Source organism: Vicugna pacos, chromosome 26 (assembly GCF_048564905.1).
Source record: "Vicugna pacos chromosome 26, VicPac4, whole genome shotgun sequence".
Taxonomy (NCBI): domain Eukaryota; kingdom Metazoa; phylum Chordata; class Mammalia; order Artiodactyla; family Camelidae; genus Vicugna; species Vicugna pacos.
The window spans coordinates 20,501,120-20,518,888 of NC_133012.1; the positions used below are offsets into that span (position 1 = coordinate 20,501,120).

Below are 17,769 nucleotides of genomic sequence, written 5' to 3' on the forward strand. Positions count from 1 at the left end.
TTTATGTGGACTGAATGCCAAATAAATCTGAATGAGAGTCAACAAAGGTCTTTTTCATTCTGGGGGCACACAAAAAAGCAGGATTTAGCCTCAAAGTTTCAAATCTCTTAGACCTTCCATCGGCTGAATGAACTACAGGAATCTGTGTGATAATCCTTTGGAATGACGCCCCTTCAGAGCAGAAGGAGACGGCGGGCACCATAGGACCAGCCCCAGTGCTGACCCCTCTTTCTTCCCCGACTCCTCCCCTGCCCTGACTTGTCTGGATTCTGTGATTATCACTAGACCAGCCCCCAGGGGACTCCTTGAAGGCACCCTGACCGCTTTCTCTTTGCTTCAGCACATTTCCAAGAATTGACAAAAGCAATTTGGAAAAGATTTCTTTCCGACTGCGTACTACTTGGGCCACAGGTCCACATGCCTTGTTCTGACTGTCAGAGGCATTAAGTCAACACAACGTTAAGTTACAAGATATCAGCTGAATATGCCCTTTCAGTAGCTGAGTCGAGCCTGCAAAAAAAAAAAATTCATATTATTTATCAGAGAGTTTTATATCCAATTGGAGGAGTAAGTATCAGTAAGTACAACACAGTTAAAGGACAAAAGAGGGTGACTTTCATGAATTGCTAAAATCTGTGATATCACTTGAAAGGAGTGTTTGGTTTGAGTTGAGTGTTTGGGAACACCTTTATGCAGAATAAACAAAAAACAGCCATTAATGCTGTGGGCTAGCCTGAGCTTGGATCTGGTACTGACCAGCTGTGGGAACCAGGGCAAAATACTTAACCTATTCCTGCCTTAGTTTCCTCATCTGCAAAATGGAGCTAATCCAAGTACTTATCTCAGAAGGTTGTCATAAACAATGACCACACACATATATTTATACATATCTATGTGTGTGTGTGTGTGTGTGTGTATATATATATACACACACACTTTTTTAAATCTATTTTCTCACTAGAATGTAAGCTCCATGACAACAGGGAATACTGATCACTTGTTGCTATGGTAACTGTGCTGTATCGGCATAGCTAGGCTGGAACCACATTCCCAGCGTTCTCTTCCCTGCATATTTCTGGGGTAGGGTTGACCACAAGAGAAATCCACATGATATTTCCAAAGTGAAGCCTCCGCTGTATTTTTAGGCTCTGAGGGTCCGTGCAGGGCTCCAGGCAGTGCGTCAGCTCTCACGTGGTGTTGCCCATCTGCTGGCACACCTGGTGCAGGGGGTAGTCACCAGGTTCATGCTTCCCCAGCAAATCTCTTCCCTCGGCCTCTCTGGATCCTGGGGCAGGGATGTGTGCAGCTCCGTGGTGAAGACCACCAGCTTCTCCAGCAGGTCACCTGTGTTATCAGGGTTGGAGGCAGTCAAGATAGACAGATTCTGGTTTGTTCTCCTGGATCACAAACTGCCTAGGCTGATTCCATTTTATGTCTTGTTTTCTAGCCCTTGGTGGAGATGACCCTGTGAAGACTTCAGGCTTACCCCTAGATGTTGAGGCAACAGCCTTGCCTTGGCTCCCCCAGCAGGCTGCACAATTGTATAAGTTCTGATTCCTAAAATAAACCCCTTATTCGGCATCCCTTAGAGCCATTCTGCTTCTCTGACGGAACCCAGATGATATGGAAATTAGTACCAGAAATGGTTCCAGAGGATGTGTTCTCAGAACCAGTTCTAAATGATCTGAAATTGATTCTCTCATCTGATTCAGTTTAAAGGTATTAATGATCCAGGATCATTAATAATAACTACTAATGGTAGTACATGAGATGTGGTAGCAAAAATTATTTTGTTACCTGCAGTCAAATGAAAGCAAGGCTTTGGGCAACTAGGCAATTTCTTCCATAAAAGCTCTTCATCTATGATCAGGTGGTTTGGCTGCAATCTGGAGAATGTGGAGAAATCAAATGATGAGCTCAGGGCTTTAAATCCCCAGCTCAAGATCTGGCTAAATGACGAGGAAATGTTCTGACTACCCTGAAAACAAACAGCCTTCTTCCTGTAGCTACAGGACCAAGATTTCTCAAAAACCAAACGCAGAGTCCAATTCAACTGAATTTCCAACCTTAAAGGACAGGGACCATGAAATCTGGGGAGAAGATGGATAGGAATAGTCAGTGCAGCTGGGGATGTTGACTTTCCAGGTTCTGCCAAGTCTTCCATGTCGGTAGAAGAAATGCTTTCTCCCATGTCTAAGAAGGTGATCCGCCTTATGCCAGAAGATCTCGCAATGGCTTTATAAAAAAGTCTAGTGACCCTCCTCAGGGTGAACCCATTGATTCTAGGCCAGAATTAAAGTCCAGCAAGTCCCAACAGGTACAAAATATGCCCTATGAGGTTGCAATGCACATCACATAATCTGCAAGATTTTACCAATTTGTATCAATAGAAATCTAGGGAACATGTGTGAGAATCCAATAAGGGTGTTGAATCACAGTGGAAGGAATATAATGTTGGACTGGGCTGAATTTATTTATATAAGTATACAATACTGTGTGTTATATAATATAAATTGAAATGGAGATTCTTGCTTCAATGTGTTAGCTCAGTGTCTGGGAGTGGCCTTAACAGTTTCCTTATTTGGTTGACTAAGACCTGGACCCAAAAGTAGTGACACTAAAAAAATAGCACAGAGGCTTCTGGTACAGGATGAACCGAAGGTGAAAAAAGGTCATACCAGTTTCAGACATAGTTAGTCTTTAAGAATGAATGAAAAGGAATGGGTTATCTTCTTACCCATGTCTAAGAGATACAGCCTCGTGAAGTTAGTCTCTGCCTTTTACACTAATTCCAAGTATAAACATCAGGGATCATTTCTGTGCAGCCTCGTGTACCATTTGCAATTTGCAAATATCCTTGCGTGCTAAAGTCTGGGAGATGTGGTTAATTTTAATGAGAGATTCTAATTAAATCTTTGAGCCATCCAAGCACAAAACCCTTCCCCTCTTTCCAGTTGTTCTTTCTCCCATGGAATCTGTCCCTTTGGTTGAGTCCAGTGAGCATTCTCGCCAGTGCTAAACGCTGTGGAATCCATCACTTTTGTGGTTTTCAGTTATGACCCCACATTTCCTATCTCCGTGTGTTAGGGAAATGTGAACTTTATGTCTATGGTGGCTTTCATTAACATGCCTGGGGCCAGAATCCAACGGGTCACATGAGCCAACACTAGACAAGGAGGAAAAAGGAGGAGCCTGAATTCCGTGCCAGCGGTGGGGGTTTCAGCAATCTCCTGGCTCCTGGTCCCAGAAACACTCCAGTCCTCAAAGTTTCAGCAGAAAAAGCCCTCATGAGTCTCAGGAATAGAGTTAACTGCCTGATTTTTTTCTTCTTTTAAGCAGGGTCAGTTCCCAAATGCTCTCCTTACTCTTCAGTTCTGTTTCTTATTTTGAAAAAAGGCATCAACTTTCCTTTTTTGACAATTCTTTCTTATATAAAGATCTTAGCTCTTAAAAAAATCTTTTTAAATGGAGAACAATTATGCAACGGCTTCTTAGGAATCTAAACCTCAATGTGTGACCTAAATGAATAATTTAAAGAAAAAAAAAACTCTAGATGTAAACAGAAAGACGAAAGTGTTCTGAAAATCATTGCTCAATGTTTGAAATCACGTATACCATCCACCACTTACGTTAACATCACTTAACGTTCCTTGAAATTATTCCAGGGGCAATATTTGGTCTCTTTCTCCGAATTTATACGGAATTTGCCAATTTCATTTCATTTTAATTTCTTTTCATCTATAATCTTTTATTTTTAGTTAGGACATTTTATCATTTATCACACCAATATAATGAGCCATCATGGTGTGTGTGTGTGGGGGTTATTCAAGAGCTATTATTTACTCAAAATATTTAATTAAAAAATCCATGGTTTGGTTAAATTCTGTATCGTGTAACTCCTAACATATTCTAATTCCAATTTATAAAATTATTAAATTCAGAACAATTTCTTGCAGTTTTATGTTTTCTCAGTTGTAAAATAAGAAAAAATAATACTGACTACTATTATCAGTGTACATAAACAGCATGAACAGAGCTTTGCCAGCACCACCTGCTAACACTTGCTTAATAATCCTGCACTGATTTATGCCACTGTAGCAATTTTATGCTGGGTTGGTTTTCCAGTATCAAAGCAGGGGTGTGGTCATTCTGTAAAGAGGAGTACTACGCAAGCACAAAGCTGAAGAATTCTGGGTGGGGAGGGGGGAGGTATAGCTCAGCGGTAGAGTGTGTGCTTAGCATGCACAAGGTCCTGGGTTCAATTCCTAGTACCTCTTTCCAACATAAATAAATAAACAACTAAACCTAATTACCTACTCCCCACTCTCAAAAAAAAAAAAAAAAGAATTCTGCCTACCAGAATTTGCAAACTGAGACATCTCCTTAAAACAAATACAAGACCTTTCCTTGAAGGTGTCTTAATTTTCATCCATAAAGCATGACAGTCTTATAACAATCTTACAATCTTTAGTTTATGGTAAATCTCATTGTGTAACAATTGTTACACAATTAAGATTTTATAATAATTTCCCATCAACTTGAACAAGTCAAAAGTTTTAAGACCAGCACTCATGAAATTCCTAGAATGTTTCTAATTCAATGGCAAGACTTATAAAATGCAAAGATTAGTGGGCTCTTATAAACTATCCAGTTCTTCTTTCCTGTGAACATTTTGTATAATTTGGGGAAATTTTTAATAATACAATTTAAATGTTCTTTCTTTTCTGCCTGGATTTCTTTGCTTTGGCAGCTACAATTTTATTTTTTTAAGAAATGATTATCATTAAATCAAGAAGTTCTTGGCCTTAACTGTCAAGCATTTTGATGCCCAAAGTATGTAGGCATCGCCTTAAATCTCATTTAAATGACATCTTGTGAACTATTTCTTCTTATTTTTGCTGTGGATGGGTGGTTTCGGAGACATATAATTGAAACATAAGTAGGTATGAAAATGAATATATGTATATTTATGCATGACTGGGACATTATGCTGTACACCAGAAACTGACACACTGTAACAGGCTATACTTCAATTTAAAAATATTTTGTTTTTAAGAAACATAAGTATAGTTGCTAAATAAAATACAGGACATCCAGTTAAATTTGAATTTCAAATAAATAACGAAAATATTTTTAGTATAAAATATGTCCCAAATATTGTGTAGGATAAACTTACACTATTTTTTTCATGGTTTATCTGAACACAGTGGGGTGAACCCATGACCTAAAGTTCAGGCTAGCCTTGCCCATGATAGTGGTCTTCGGGTAGGAAGATGTGATTTGAAGAAACAAAACAGTTTTGCTGTCAAGTGTGAAGAGCTTGATTTCACATCTGCCAAGGTTGCTCGTCCCCCATCCCTACCCCAGTCCCAACCTTCCTCACACCCACCCTGACTCCCATCACGGTCCCTTCCCTACTCATGCCAACTACCCCCAAGGACGTAGCAATTTAAGACCCAAGATCCTGCCTTTGACCCCAATAGTCCATTCTGCCCATGGCCTCAAGAACTCTGGTCTATACACGATAAACCACTGCTATAATTGCTTCAAGATTTTCCTATCAGATTATGAAGCAGAAAGAAAGAAAAAAAAGATTATAAAACAGAAAGCTTTAAAATCTAGCTAACAAGTTAGTCAAATGACTTCTTATCTTCCTTTCTTTCCATCTTTCTTTCCTTCCACCTTCCTACTTTCCTACCTTCCTTCCTCTCTTTCTTTCTTCCTGCAACGTTAGTCTCTGACTTCTCCATATTGAGAGAATTGCCTTGTCTTCGTTTGGACAGGTCTTAGGAGAAGTTACGTGACTTTGCTCCTGAGGGTGAGTGACTGGATCTCTCCTCGCAAGGGATTTGAGGGGTAAGTTCCACCCTCTCTCTGCTTTGCGTGACAGAACGCTCTGTGCACGCCTGATGGAATCCAGGACACCGTCCCACGCCCTCCACTTGTAAAATATGCATTTCAAACTCGATGTATCTTTCAGCGTGAGCCTGCATCAGAGCTGTAGCGGTACCAGGAACTCCCCCAGAGGGCCTCACTCCAACACTTCTCTCTCCCACGGAGAAAGTAACCTCCTGTCACCCCACAGCGCGTGCTCAGCTGGCAGAGTGAATTTCTATCATGTTAAAAGAAAAATGCTCACCACAGTTCTCCAGAAACTCTGAGACAAATGTCAGCTTTAATGCTATGTGTATCAGATGTATTTCAAGGAATCAAGAGCTTGACTAACTTGTTCCCAAACTTTAGTTTTTTAAGACTTTTTTTTTTCTGAGTTCCTAATCTACTTCAAATTCCAACTATTTTGGTTCTCTGAGAGTGGGTTATTGTACTTTGCAACATGGCAACCCTGAGGCAGCATCCTTCCCTGTCGGGATTCTAGAAGGAGACAAAAGAATGATACACAGAATTCACTATGGGTAAGTTTGGGCTAAAGGAAGTGCTGTTTTTTTGTGCTGTGGGAACCGTCTCCCTGAGCCACAGGGTGCCCGGGACCACAGACGTCTCGAAGCCTCAGAGAAGTGCGGCAGCCCAGCCCTGCACCCCATCCAGCCCTGCACCCCTCGGCTCGCTCCTCGCTCCTGACCAGCTCCACAAAGAAAGTACTAGCATTTTCCAAACTAGATTTCATCATGTTCTAATTAACTAATTGACAACAGCAGGACATAACGCGACTAAGGGCATATTGTACGTGTAAAAACTAAGAATATCTTAAAAGTGAGAAATGCATTAGAAACAAACACAAAGCTACTGAAGGAAAAAAAAAAAGCTACTGAATAACCCAGGAGATTGACATTCTATCTATTCCAGTAATTTCTGAACCTATTTCCCTCAAGAGGCCACTTGGAAGGCACGACTGATGGTTATTTTATCAGTCTAGCAACAAACATTATATACTGAATACATCCTACAGTGTGCAAGGCACTATCAAATGATTACCTGAATTTAGTTAAAGAACTAAATGCATTTTTTGCAACTGCATGTGATTATCTTATTATTTCAAAATAAAAACTCTAATTACAAAAAGATGACTGAATTCCAAGATTTTGCAGGGCCTTGTGGCCTCATAAATAATGAGTGAACTTTCACAGCAAGAATTCCTGGGGAAGATAATGGCTCACGCATCCCTCCAAATTGGTATAATGCGTTGTCTTGGCTTTGGCTCATTGAACCAAAGAAGACAATTTTAGCCGTGTGTCATTTACTGGGCAGGTCTTTTGAGGGAGTAAACCTTTGATATGGAGTAACTGGGAGGAATCCCCCCCATAGCAGCCCTGTACTATGTCACACTTATATTGTGTGTGGATATGTGTGTGTGTGTGTGTACATACACATAGGCAGACCTCAGAGATACTGTGGGTTGGGTTCCAGACCACAACAATAAAGTGAATATTACAATAAAGCAAGTCACACAGATTTTTTGGTTTCCTAGGACATATAAAAGTATGTTTTACATTATACTGTAGTGTTTTCAGTATGCAATAGCATTATTTCTAGAAAAACAATGTGCATACCTTAATTAAAGAATACTGTATTGCTAAAAAATGCTAACCATCATCCGAGCTTTTAGCAAGTCTTTTTGCAACAGCAACATCAAAGATCACTGATCACAGATTACCATAACAAATATTAATAAGGAAAAAGTTTGGAGGGGAGGATATAGCTCAGTGGTAGAGCGCATGCTTAGCACACACAAGGTCCTGGGCTCAATCCCCAGTACCTCCATTAAAAAAATAAATAAACCTAATTACCTCCCGCCTCCAAAAAAATAAGTTTGAAATATTGCAAGAATTACCAAAATGTGACTCAGAGATATGAAGTGAGCAAATGCTGTTGGAAAAATGTTGCCATTAGACTTGCTCAATGTGAGGTTGCCCCAAACCTCTGATTTGCTGAAGAAGAAAAAAAAAAAAAAACACAATGTCTGCAAAGAGCAATAAAGTGACGTGCAATAAAATGAGATATGCCTGTATAACCTCTGTTCATTAACTAAAATTAACCCATCTATCTCTAGAGTCCCTTCAGCTTGGAGATTCCAGGATTCTGTGCTGTGTCAGTGTCCAGCTCAGCCCCGACGGAACAGGACAGAGGACAGACCCTGGCTCTGGGAAGTGGGAGGGTCTGGAGTGTGAGGTGCTGCCTAAGGGATGCAGCGCCAGGGACCAGGGTTGGGGGCCGGGGCAGAGACGGGGCTGTCAGACTGGAGGAGGAATCCGATGGGAGCTGTGAAGGCAGCAAAGTGAAACTTGGCCATGACCATGGCTTTACCCAGATCTAGACCTACACCTGCAAAGCTGGAGTTAATGGCAAAGTGTCTAAAAAATATGCTCAATGAAAACAGTCGACTGACCCTCTTCTCAGGAAAAAACCAGTTACAGAACACCATGAAGTCAGCATCCAAGCCTTTGTTTTAATGCCTAGAAGAATCTACATTTACACAGTCAATTTCCGCCTACTCCGGAGTTAAACTTTTGACTTCTTTGTTGAATCCTGGCAGAAAAGGGGCCGGAGGTTAATGGACTTGGGAATCTGAGGCTCTGTAATGTAAGACCACGCATTCCATTATCACTTAAGCTTCTACACATTATCCAACTAAGTAAATACAGCAACACCTCACTCATCAGCCGTCCAAGTAGACAGCAAATGCAAAGTGCGTAAGTGGGAATCAGGAGAGCAGAAAAGGTGATGGGGTGGGGATGACAAGTATTGAGAAAACAGTGCTTGGGTTAGAGAGATGGGGCAGAGGGACAGGCAGATGGGAAAAGCCAAGCAGCCCCTCCAAGAACTGCCAGCAACCCCCGGAAGAAGGGAGGAGGAAAGATCCTCCCACTGAGAGACTTCAGAGTGGGCGTGGCTCTGCCCACAGCTCGATCACAAACTTCTAGCCTCCAGAACTGTGGGACCATCAGTTTCTGCTGTGTAAAGCTACTCAGTTGGTAGGACTCAGTTTTGACAACCCCAGAAAACTAAAACAAGGTCCTAATCTCCCAGGCTCATTCCATTAACTCAGACAGTTGCTTTTGAAATAAATAAATGTTATTTGTTGAGTGATTACCATTTTCCAGACACCATTCTAAGCATTTTGCATGGGTCAACTCACCTGATCTTTACAAGTAACCTCTAAAGTGGATACTGTTATTATAAGATGAGAAAAGTCTTGCGTATTTTGAAGCTCTGTTGTTACAGATGAGAAAATGAGACAGAGGAAAATTAAGGAACTTGCTCAAGTCCATTCAGCTAGTGAATGTTGGAATAAGAAGAAATTGGACTTAGGCAGACTGGTTCCAGAATCATGCTCTGCTGCCCATAGGACACCCTTCGGCACCTAAACTATCCAAATCAATTGTTTTCATAGAGCAAATGGTCCAGATGATTCACTTAGCTTCACTGTGGGTAATTCAGGTTAAAAATTGGCAAAACAAAATACATTGAGTTTTATGGCTCATTGGCGATCTCTGCCACTCATTTTTCTACTCTACCAATATGCTGCTTACCATTTATTCATTGAAATGTCAGGCTATTTACTGGTGCCCTTGCAATAGTTATTCCTATTTCCCGAATGTTCTTCCTGGCTTTGACAAATTTTAAATTGCATCTTACCTTTCACATCACAGCTCACTTGCAACAATGTGGTTAAACAAATATGCATCTAACAACAGAGCTTCAAAATACATGAAGCAAAAACTGACAGAACTTAAAGGATACGGGAACAAATGCAAAATTTTAGCTGCAGACTTTAATAGCCCTCTCTCGGTAACGGAGAGAACCAGTAGTCAGAAAATCAGAAGGATTTAGGAGAGTTGAACTTCATCCATCAGCTGTACCCAACTTGATATTTATAGACCACTCCACCCAACAACAAAACACATTCTTTTTAACTGTATGTGAAGGATTTGCCAACAGAGACTATACCCTGGGTCACTGAACAAGCCTTTATAAATTAAAAAAATTGAAGTCATACAAAATATGTTCTTGGACCATAATGGAATTAAACTAGGAATCAATAACAGCAAGAAAGATATCTGGAAAATTCCTAGGTAGTTGAAAATTAAACAATTCACTTAATCCTTACAATAACCATGTGAGGCAGATATTATTATTCCTATTTACAAATGATAAAAAGAGGCAGAGAGAAATTATGGAGCTTGTCCAAGTTCACTCAGGTAATGGAAATGGATCCAGGCAGGCTGGCTTCAAAATCACTGTCCATATGATGTACTTTGGAGCAGCCTAAATCATCCCAATCAGTGTTTCCATGGATCAGATGATCCACATAATTTAACACTTGGCTTCATTTTGGATAATTCAAGATTTTTTTTTCACTGGGTATGAAATCCTAAGTTGACAGGTGTTTCCCCCCATAAGCACTTTAAAGACGTTTTTCCACTGTCTTCTGCCCCCGCAGTTTCTGATCATTGTTCTCCTGTAAGTCATGTGCCTTTTTATTTGTCTGGCTGCTTATCTCCAGTTTTTAGCAGTTTGCCTGTGTTTTGCCTAATGGTCATTTTCTTGAATTTATCCTGTTTCGGATTTGCTGAGCTTCTCTGGTCTGTCGGTTGAAACAGTTTTTATCAGATTTGAGACTTGGGGGCTGTTATTTTCTTCAAATAAATGTTCTGCCACATGCTCTCTCCTCTTCTCCTGGGACTCCACGTTACATATTGTCCTACGATCACCGAGTATCTGTTCACTTTTTTAAAAGTCCTTTTACTCTATTTGCTTCAGCTTGAATGATTTTTATTCATGTCTTCAAATTCCTCAGTTCTTTCTTTTGCACTTAAGCCTATGGAATCCATTTTTTAGTTCAGGTATGTATTATTTAACTCTAGGAGATCCACTGGTTCTTTCTGGCAGAAAGAAAATCTCCTGGCAGACTTTAGAATATAATCCCCATGAAGGAAGGGCATTTAATCCATCTTGTTCACTGCTTTGTCCCTATTCCTGACAGCATAGTATGTGTGCATGGACAAATAGCATGACTCCATGTCCCTGGCTGTAGCTAATGAGATAAGGAACAAATAGTTGACTTAGCAAAGAGTGTTTGGGAACAAACAAGAGCTGGCATGGGTCTTCTGTTCCCTCTAATGCCTGATGACCTCACTTCTGCCCTTCCCTCTCCTTATGAAAATCCGTATTTAGGACAGTCGCTGATTGCCTTAGTTTGGGTTCCAAAGAAGCCGACCCTGAGAATCCTGAGAGTAGGATTCAAGTGCAAGCAGTTCATCTTGGAAAGGATCCCAGGAAACATCAGTAGGTGAGCTGGGCACAGAGACAGGGAAAGGATGGCAGCCAATGCCGGGTGTATGATCAGGCACATCACTAAGTGGACAGCTGGAGCCTCATCCCAGGGCAGAATCCTGGGAGTCAGGGTAGGGTTATCCCACCTAAGGGGCAAGGGAGCTGCCCCTTTGTACACCATTCCTATCTGGCACTGGTTGAGGGCTGCTGGCGCTGGGGTCACGGAGGTCCTCTTCCTGTACTTTCAGCCTGTCTTGGGGAGAGTAGGCTCTGGAGACCTCGGGCGTGAGTCTTGCAGAACCAGTTACAGTGGTACATGTAGCTTAAGGAGAAATGCGGAAGTTACCCTCATCAGGTAACACTGATAAACTAATTTATTCTGACAATAAATATCAAAAAAGACAAATACTTAATAGCACAGTGCCAGGCCAACATAAATATTAGCCTAGTAGATAAATCACAGATTTTGGAGTTAACCCACCTTAGGTTCAGTTATAATCTCTTCTATTTACCTGCTCTGTGACGTTGAAGAAATTTCTTAACCTCTCTGAGCTTCAGTTTGTCTTTTACAAGAGACTGTAATACATAAGATTGATGTGGAGAATAAATAAGAATGTACCCGGTACATAGTCAGCTCTAGAAAAGAAGAAATTTATGTCCCTTCCCTTCTCCTGGCCTTAAGCCAAGGCAATAAATTATGGAATTTCAGGCACCAGTGAACCAGGAAGAATTTGTATGGAAGACATGAGGAAAAGAGAAGACAAGGTTCTGACATTCCTGAGTTACACGTGGAGGGAGCACCTCTCTGCCCCGCTTTCCGTTTTAAGCATGAGTGCCCAAGAGGGTGCGGTACAATTTCCAGAAGTGGGGAAACCAGAGATGATGCTTCAGTGCAAAAATGCATAATTAAGCAATTCAATCAAATATCTGGATATTTAGTCCATGAGAGGCCACACTCTGAACACTGCCCTGGATTTTGACAATATATGAGCTCAAGGAAAGCACTGTATTTACACTTCAGTGTAGATCACTCAATTTGAGTTAGAAAGCCTAAGTTCAAATTCCAGCTCTGCCACATATCACCTGCAAATGAACGAACCATTTGATTTTTATGGGCCTCAGTTTCCCCACCCACAAAATGGAATTGTACATGCTCCATCCTTGCCATGAGATTACATGAAAACGCAAGGCAAACCATACTGCGCTTCTATAAAGGTATGAAAATGTTATTCATTACTCCCAGTAACACTAAAATGTATTTCTAGGGGATTTCAGTCAGGGTAAGACCATTATAAATATTTCCAAATCCCCAAAGCCATACGATAGCAACATTCAAACCACCCTCAGACAGTATTTTCAATAAAATTAGGTGACACGGTTTACTCTGGTGGTTTGGGTAGGACCACGAAACCTGCTCCTTATAGGGTTAGCAATTGTGTGAGGATATAGGGGAGTTCTGAGGGTGTAGGAGCCAGTGATGTGCTCAGCTCTCCAAAACATTATGAAATAAACAAAACTCAGGAACCAACCTGACATGTAGTGTCTGCTGATCTTCAGCACATGAATACTCCACCACAGTGAATGTCGCTGACTGCAGATTCGGGATGCGCTGCACACAGTCAAGTCTGGCAGGAATCTCAGCTTTAGAGTCAGAGCCTTAGAGCCACTTGCTGAGAGCCTTAGAACACGACCTTGCAACAAAAGCTCACCCTCCCGAGAGAGGACTCTTCAAGGACCTCAGAAACATTCCATAAAAACTCTTCTGGGGGGAGGGTACAGCTCAGTGGTAGAGCGCATGCTTAGCATGTACGAGGTCCTGGGTTCAATCCCCAGTACCTCCATTAAGAAAAAGAAAAAAACAAAAAACAAAAAAACCTCTCTTCTAGGAGCAAAAAGACCTGCCCTAAGTAAAAATCTTCTAGTAGCAGAACCTAAATTGATCAGGTCTGAGCGCTGGGTGTAAACAGAGAGGAGGTACAAAGAAACAAGATCTCATAACCACAGAGTTGAATGCATGGAATGAAATACTTTAAAGTAATAATAGGGAAGGGAGACTTTGAGCCAGAAGGCACCTTGGTCTAGTCACTGTTTCCTACACGACAATGTTGTTTTTAAATTATAGGAAAACCCATCTTCTGTAAGTATAAACATTAGAAGAGAAATGTCATCAAACACCCATAGGAAGATATTTTAAGGAAAAAGAGAAAAAGGAACTGATTTTGTTTTGGCAGATAAAGAGGCAGACCAAAAGTAATTTTTAAAACCATAAGGGGTTACAGAACACATAGCATAAATATGACATGTAACAGTTTAAAAATAAGAGCTCAGCAAGAGGGATGTGTGTCAAATAAAAGCTGAGAGAGCTTGGGGAAAAAGTAGAAAATAATATTTTATGAACTAAGACTAAGCTAGAAGTTACACAAGAGCAATTAGACATCACAGAAAGCAGAGCAAGGGAGGGTGAGGTTATAAAGGAGGAGATTAAACAGAAATAAAGAAAAAAAAATATCTTTAAGAAGGTAGATGTAGAAAATAGGCAAAGAAAAATCCAAGAATGTATAATTACAGTTCCTGAAGGAGGAAACCAAATCAAAAGATCAGAACAAACACTAACTTAAGAAATCTGTCAGGAAATAAAAAGATCCTTGAGCCTGTATATTGAATGAGGTGACTATGTTCCTGGGAAACTCAACCAGAAGGGTCCACAGTGAGACACATTCTAATTAAACTACTGGAATTAAAAGAAAAAGTCATTTTGGTATCCAGACGCTTCAAAAAAAAAATATCAATCGTAATGGAAAAAAAGGACAGATTTGAAATGAAGATTCCTATAGAAAAACCTGTACAAGAATGTTCATAAAGACTTTACTCACAGTAATCAAAGCTAGAAACAATTCAAATGTCCTTCAGTAGGTGAGTGGTTAAACAACCCGGTAGTTCATTCCATGGAATACAACTCAGGGAAAAAAAGACAGGAAGTACTGACACATGCAATAGCTTGGACGAATTGCCAGAGAATCTTTGTGAGTGAAAAATGCCAGTCCCCAAAGGTTACATACTCTCGGGTTTCATTTATACAACATTCTTGAAATGACAAAATTATAGAAATGGAGAGAGGAGTTGTTGCCAGAGTTTAGGAACCACATAGGTGGTAGAAGGTGGACAAGGTTATAAAGGGGCAACACAGGAATCCTTGTGGGGACCGATCTGTCTTGACTGCGGTGGTGGAGACAGAAAAGGGCTTACAACGAAACACACACACACACACACACACACACACACACACACACACACACGCAAAACACAGTTAAAACTGGGGACACCTGAATGAGGTTGGTAGATTGCACCAATGTTAATATCCTGGTGGGATGTAATCTAGCCTTGTAAGATGTTACCTTTGGGGGAACTGGTAAAGGGCACACAAGGTCTCTTCTGTATTATTTCTTACAAACCCATGTGAATCTATAATGACCTTTATAAAATAAAAAGTTTAAAAAGTGCACTATCCTGTGCTAACCAATGCTTTAAAATCAGTCAGCATAGGGGAGATTTTGATGATGACGGCAGTGGTGGTGATGGTGGTGATGGTGACGCTAACTACCATTTACTGTCCTGTCACTGCAGGTTTCAAGAGAACTGGTGCTTCCTCTTCATCACTACTGCACCCCAAAGACTAGAACAGTACTGAATAAATATCTCTTGAATAGTTGTATTGGGCAAATACTAGTTGAATAAATGAACAATTATGCAAGATGGCTATTGTTAGTCTCGTGTTTCAAATGAGAAAACTGGGGCTTAAAAGGTTAGTACTCAAAGGTCACACAATTATAAGCAGAAAAGTCAGGACGACTGATCACCAAGTGCTATTAGTGACGACACCCCGGTCTCCCACGATGCTAGCACAGCTCCCAGTAAACCAACATGAATGTTCCTTATTTTCATATCACCACTTCAACTGTCTAGCATCTCTCCGCTGAATCTCATGACCACTCTTATTTATACAGATGCATCGTCAGCCCTCCTCCGAGCCTTATTGTTCTCCGAGCATCGCTGTGAGATTATTAGTGCCACTGCCTGTGAAGGGGAGAGAAGACTGGCTTATGTGTGTTCAGACAATCCACCAACGACTAGAGCCTTTTTAAAGCATGTGAGGTGCTCTGAAAATTTCCACTAATTTCTGAGAATACACTTAGGAACCACCTTATAAACTGATATTATTCCAATTTGTTGGCCATGTAAAAATCTGCAGATGGATCCACGGTCAGGTATGAATAGTTTGAAAATAATAGGTCTAGCTGCTTTGGGGAGAGACTATTTTGAAAACAAACTCCCTTGATGTAAAGAATAAACACTGGGAATAAATTCTCCAAGATGTTCAAGGTCTTCATTACTACATAATGAGATTATGGGTTACTTTTTTCTGCATTTTCCAAGTTTTCTGCTCTGCATCTCTATTCCTTTAAAAAATAATATGGTACAAATGAGAAAGTGAACAGTCTAGGTTAAAATTTTACAAAACTTTTTTTAATAAAAAAAAGATTCTTGGGGGGAAGGTGTAGCTCAGTGGTAGAGTGAGTGCTTAACATGCCCGAGGTCTTGGGTTCAGTCCCCAGTACCTCCATTTAAAAAACAAACAAATAAATAAATAAACCTAATTACCTCCTCCCTCCCCCAATTTTTTTTAAATTAAAGAAAAAAATTTTAAAATTTAAAAAAGATATTCTGAATAAACCTAGCGAAGCTGGCGGCAGGAGGCCAGGGAACATCAGGAACACCCAGAGCATCACGATGGCGCCCTGGCCGGGCCAGCAGGTAGACCCGCCCACTTGACGTTGCTGTCAGCACGAGGTGGTGGCAAAGCTCAGCATGCCCGCCTCCAGCAAAGATGGAAGCTTCCTCTCCGGGAAGGCAGGTGGTTTAGGCGGCAGAGACAGGCCAGCCCCTCCCGCGGTGCACCCAGCGCGGGCTGTCATTACGTGCTATCAACAACAGGGCCTCTTTAGGGCTTCGAGGGGGAGAATATCAGAGTGAGAAGTTCCGTGTTCTGTGTCTCTCTGACCCTGTGTCCCTATGCCTTGATTTCAATGAGAAAAAAATTTTAATTACTTATTGTTTGCTGCAGAGAAACTAAGATAGCAAACTCTTGTAAGGAACTTTCACCGAGATACAGAAATGGTACCCGGCCAGCAGGATGTCCAGAGTGCTTCTCGGACTCATTGGTGCCAGCCTCTCTCTCTCTCTAGGGCATTCGCAGTGTACACTCTGGGGACCACCAGTCACAAAACGCAGTGTAGACGGAGCTGGGCAGCATGGCAGCCTGGCCACGTCTCTTACCATTCCTTACTTCGATAGGGAGACCCCAAATGCCGGAAATACAATTTTCTTACAAATCGGGGTCCTGAAAGGCCTGTCCTGCTTTATTTAGGCCTCAGGCAGGTGACTCCATTGTTATTTTTGCGATGATGAAAATGCCATGCAGAGTTTTTGAAGACATTTCCAAAAAACAAAATATTACTATCAGCACCATATTTTACTTTACTAGAAGAGCCCCTCCCTGCTCCTCCACCAAAGACGGTATTTTCTACTGTCTCAAACTTCACTGGGGCGTAAGACACAAACACAGCTTGGGGAGAGACAAAAGGGTTTTGCAAGGGGAAATAGAGTCTGTTGCCTGAGGTGCCTGAGTTATAAATTCCACTGGCCCGTCTGCCTGCAGCATCTGGTAAACCTCTCCTCAGGTTTTGACACAAATCGTCAGTTCCCCTAATGTGCGTTACCAACGTTCCAGCCAGTCTCAAAGTTACCTGGAGCTGGAGCTGGGCACAAGGGGTGCAGCTGGAATCATCTGGGGTTTGGTTTCCGCTCTTCCATGCCTCAAGACTTTGTCACCATGGGACTCGGGAGCTTCTAGGGACCAGGCATGGCTGTGACCCGTAGTTTTAGTGGTCATTCAATTGGGCCCATCTTTGAGTGAACAGCTGGATGGACAGTGGGCAAATGACAAGGGACATGAAGTGGGCGAGGAAGGAGTTCCCGTGTATAGATGTAAAAGTGAGGGGGAAAAAGAAGAGGGAGAAGGGACAAGAAATAAGAAAGAAGCAGAAAGAGAAATCTGAAAAACTGGGAGATAAAAATTTCCCAAGAGTAAGTCTGTAGCTCACCAATATAGACAATAAATATGTAGCAGCCCCTTCTAACGTGTCAGGGCTGGTTCTCGGAGCTGGAGACAGATCCGTGAATAAAACCCGTCTTTTGGGCACTTACATTCTCGTGGTTCTGCTGGAGGGCCCACTTAGGACATCGTGGCAAGAAGGAAGCTACTGGGTCTTGCTTAGTTAAAACTTTGAAGCTCTTTGGGTTCCTTTGGCATCAGCCCCGAGGTCAGAGATCTAACTCTAGATCTGCCTCCAACAATCTAAAAGCTGAGACCTGACAAGTGGCTGCTCTGAGAACTACCCTTGCCATACAGGGCTGGGGATTGGAAGAGAACCAAGTCAATGAGCACGTTGCCAAGCAACAGATCAGCCACCAACAACC

The 17,769-nt window shown here is 41.5% G+C and overlaps 1 long non-coding RNA gene across 1 annotated transcript; it reads right to left on the bottom strand.

The window, feature by feature from the left end:
* Positions 1-1,218: 1,218 nt before the first annotated feature.
* On the bottom strand, positions 1,219-17,769 carry LOC140689604 (uncharacterized). The gene is made up of 4 exons (XR_012064644.1): positions 17,497-17,769; positions 11,745-11,808; positions 1,798-1,886; positions 1,219-1,344 (listed from the first exon to the last, which is right to left on the bottom strand). It is a non-coding gene; the product is annotated as an uncharacterized lncRNA (long non-coding RNA).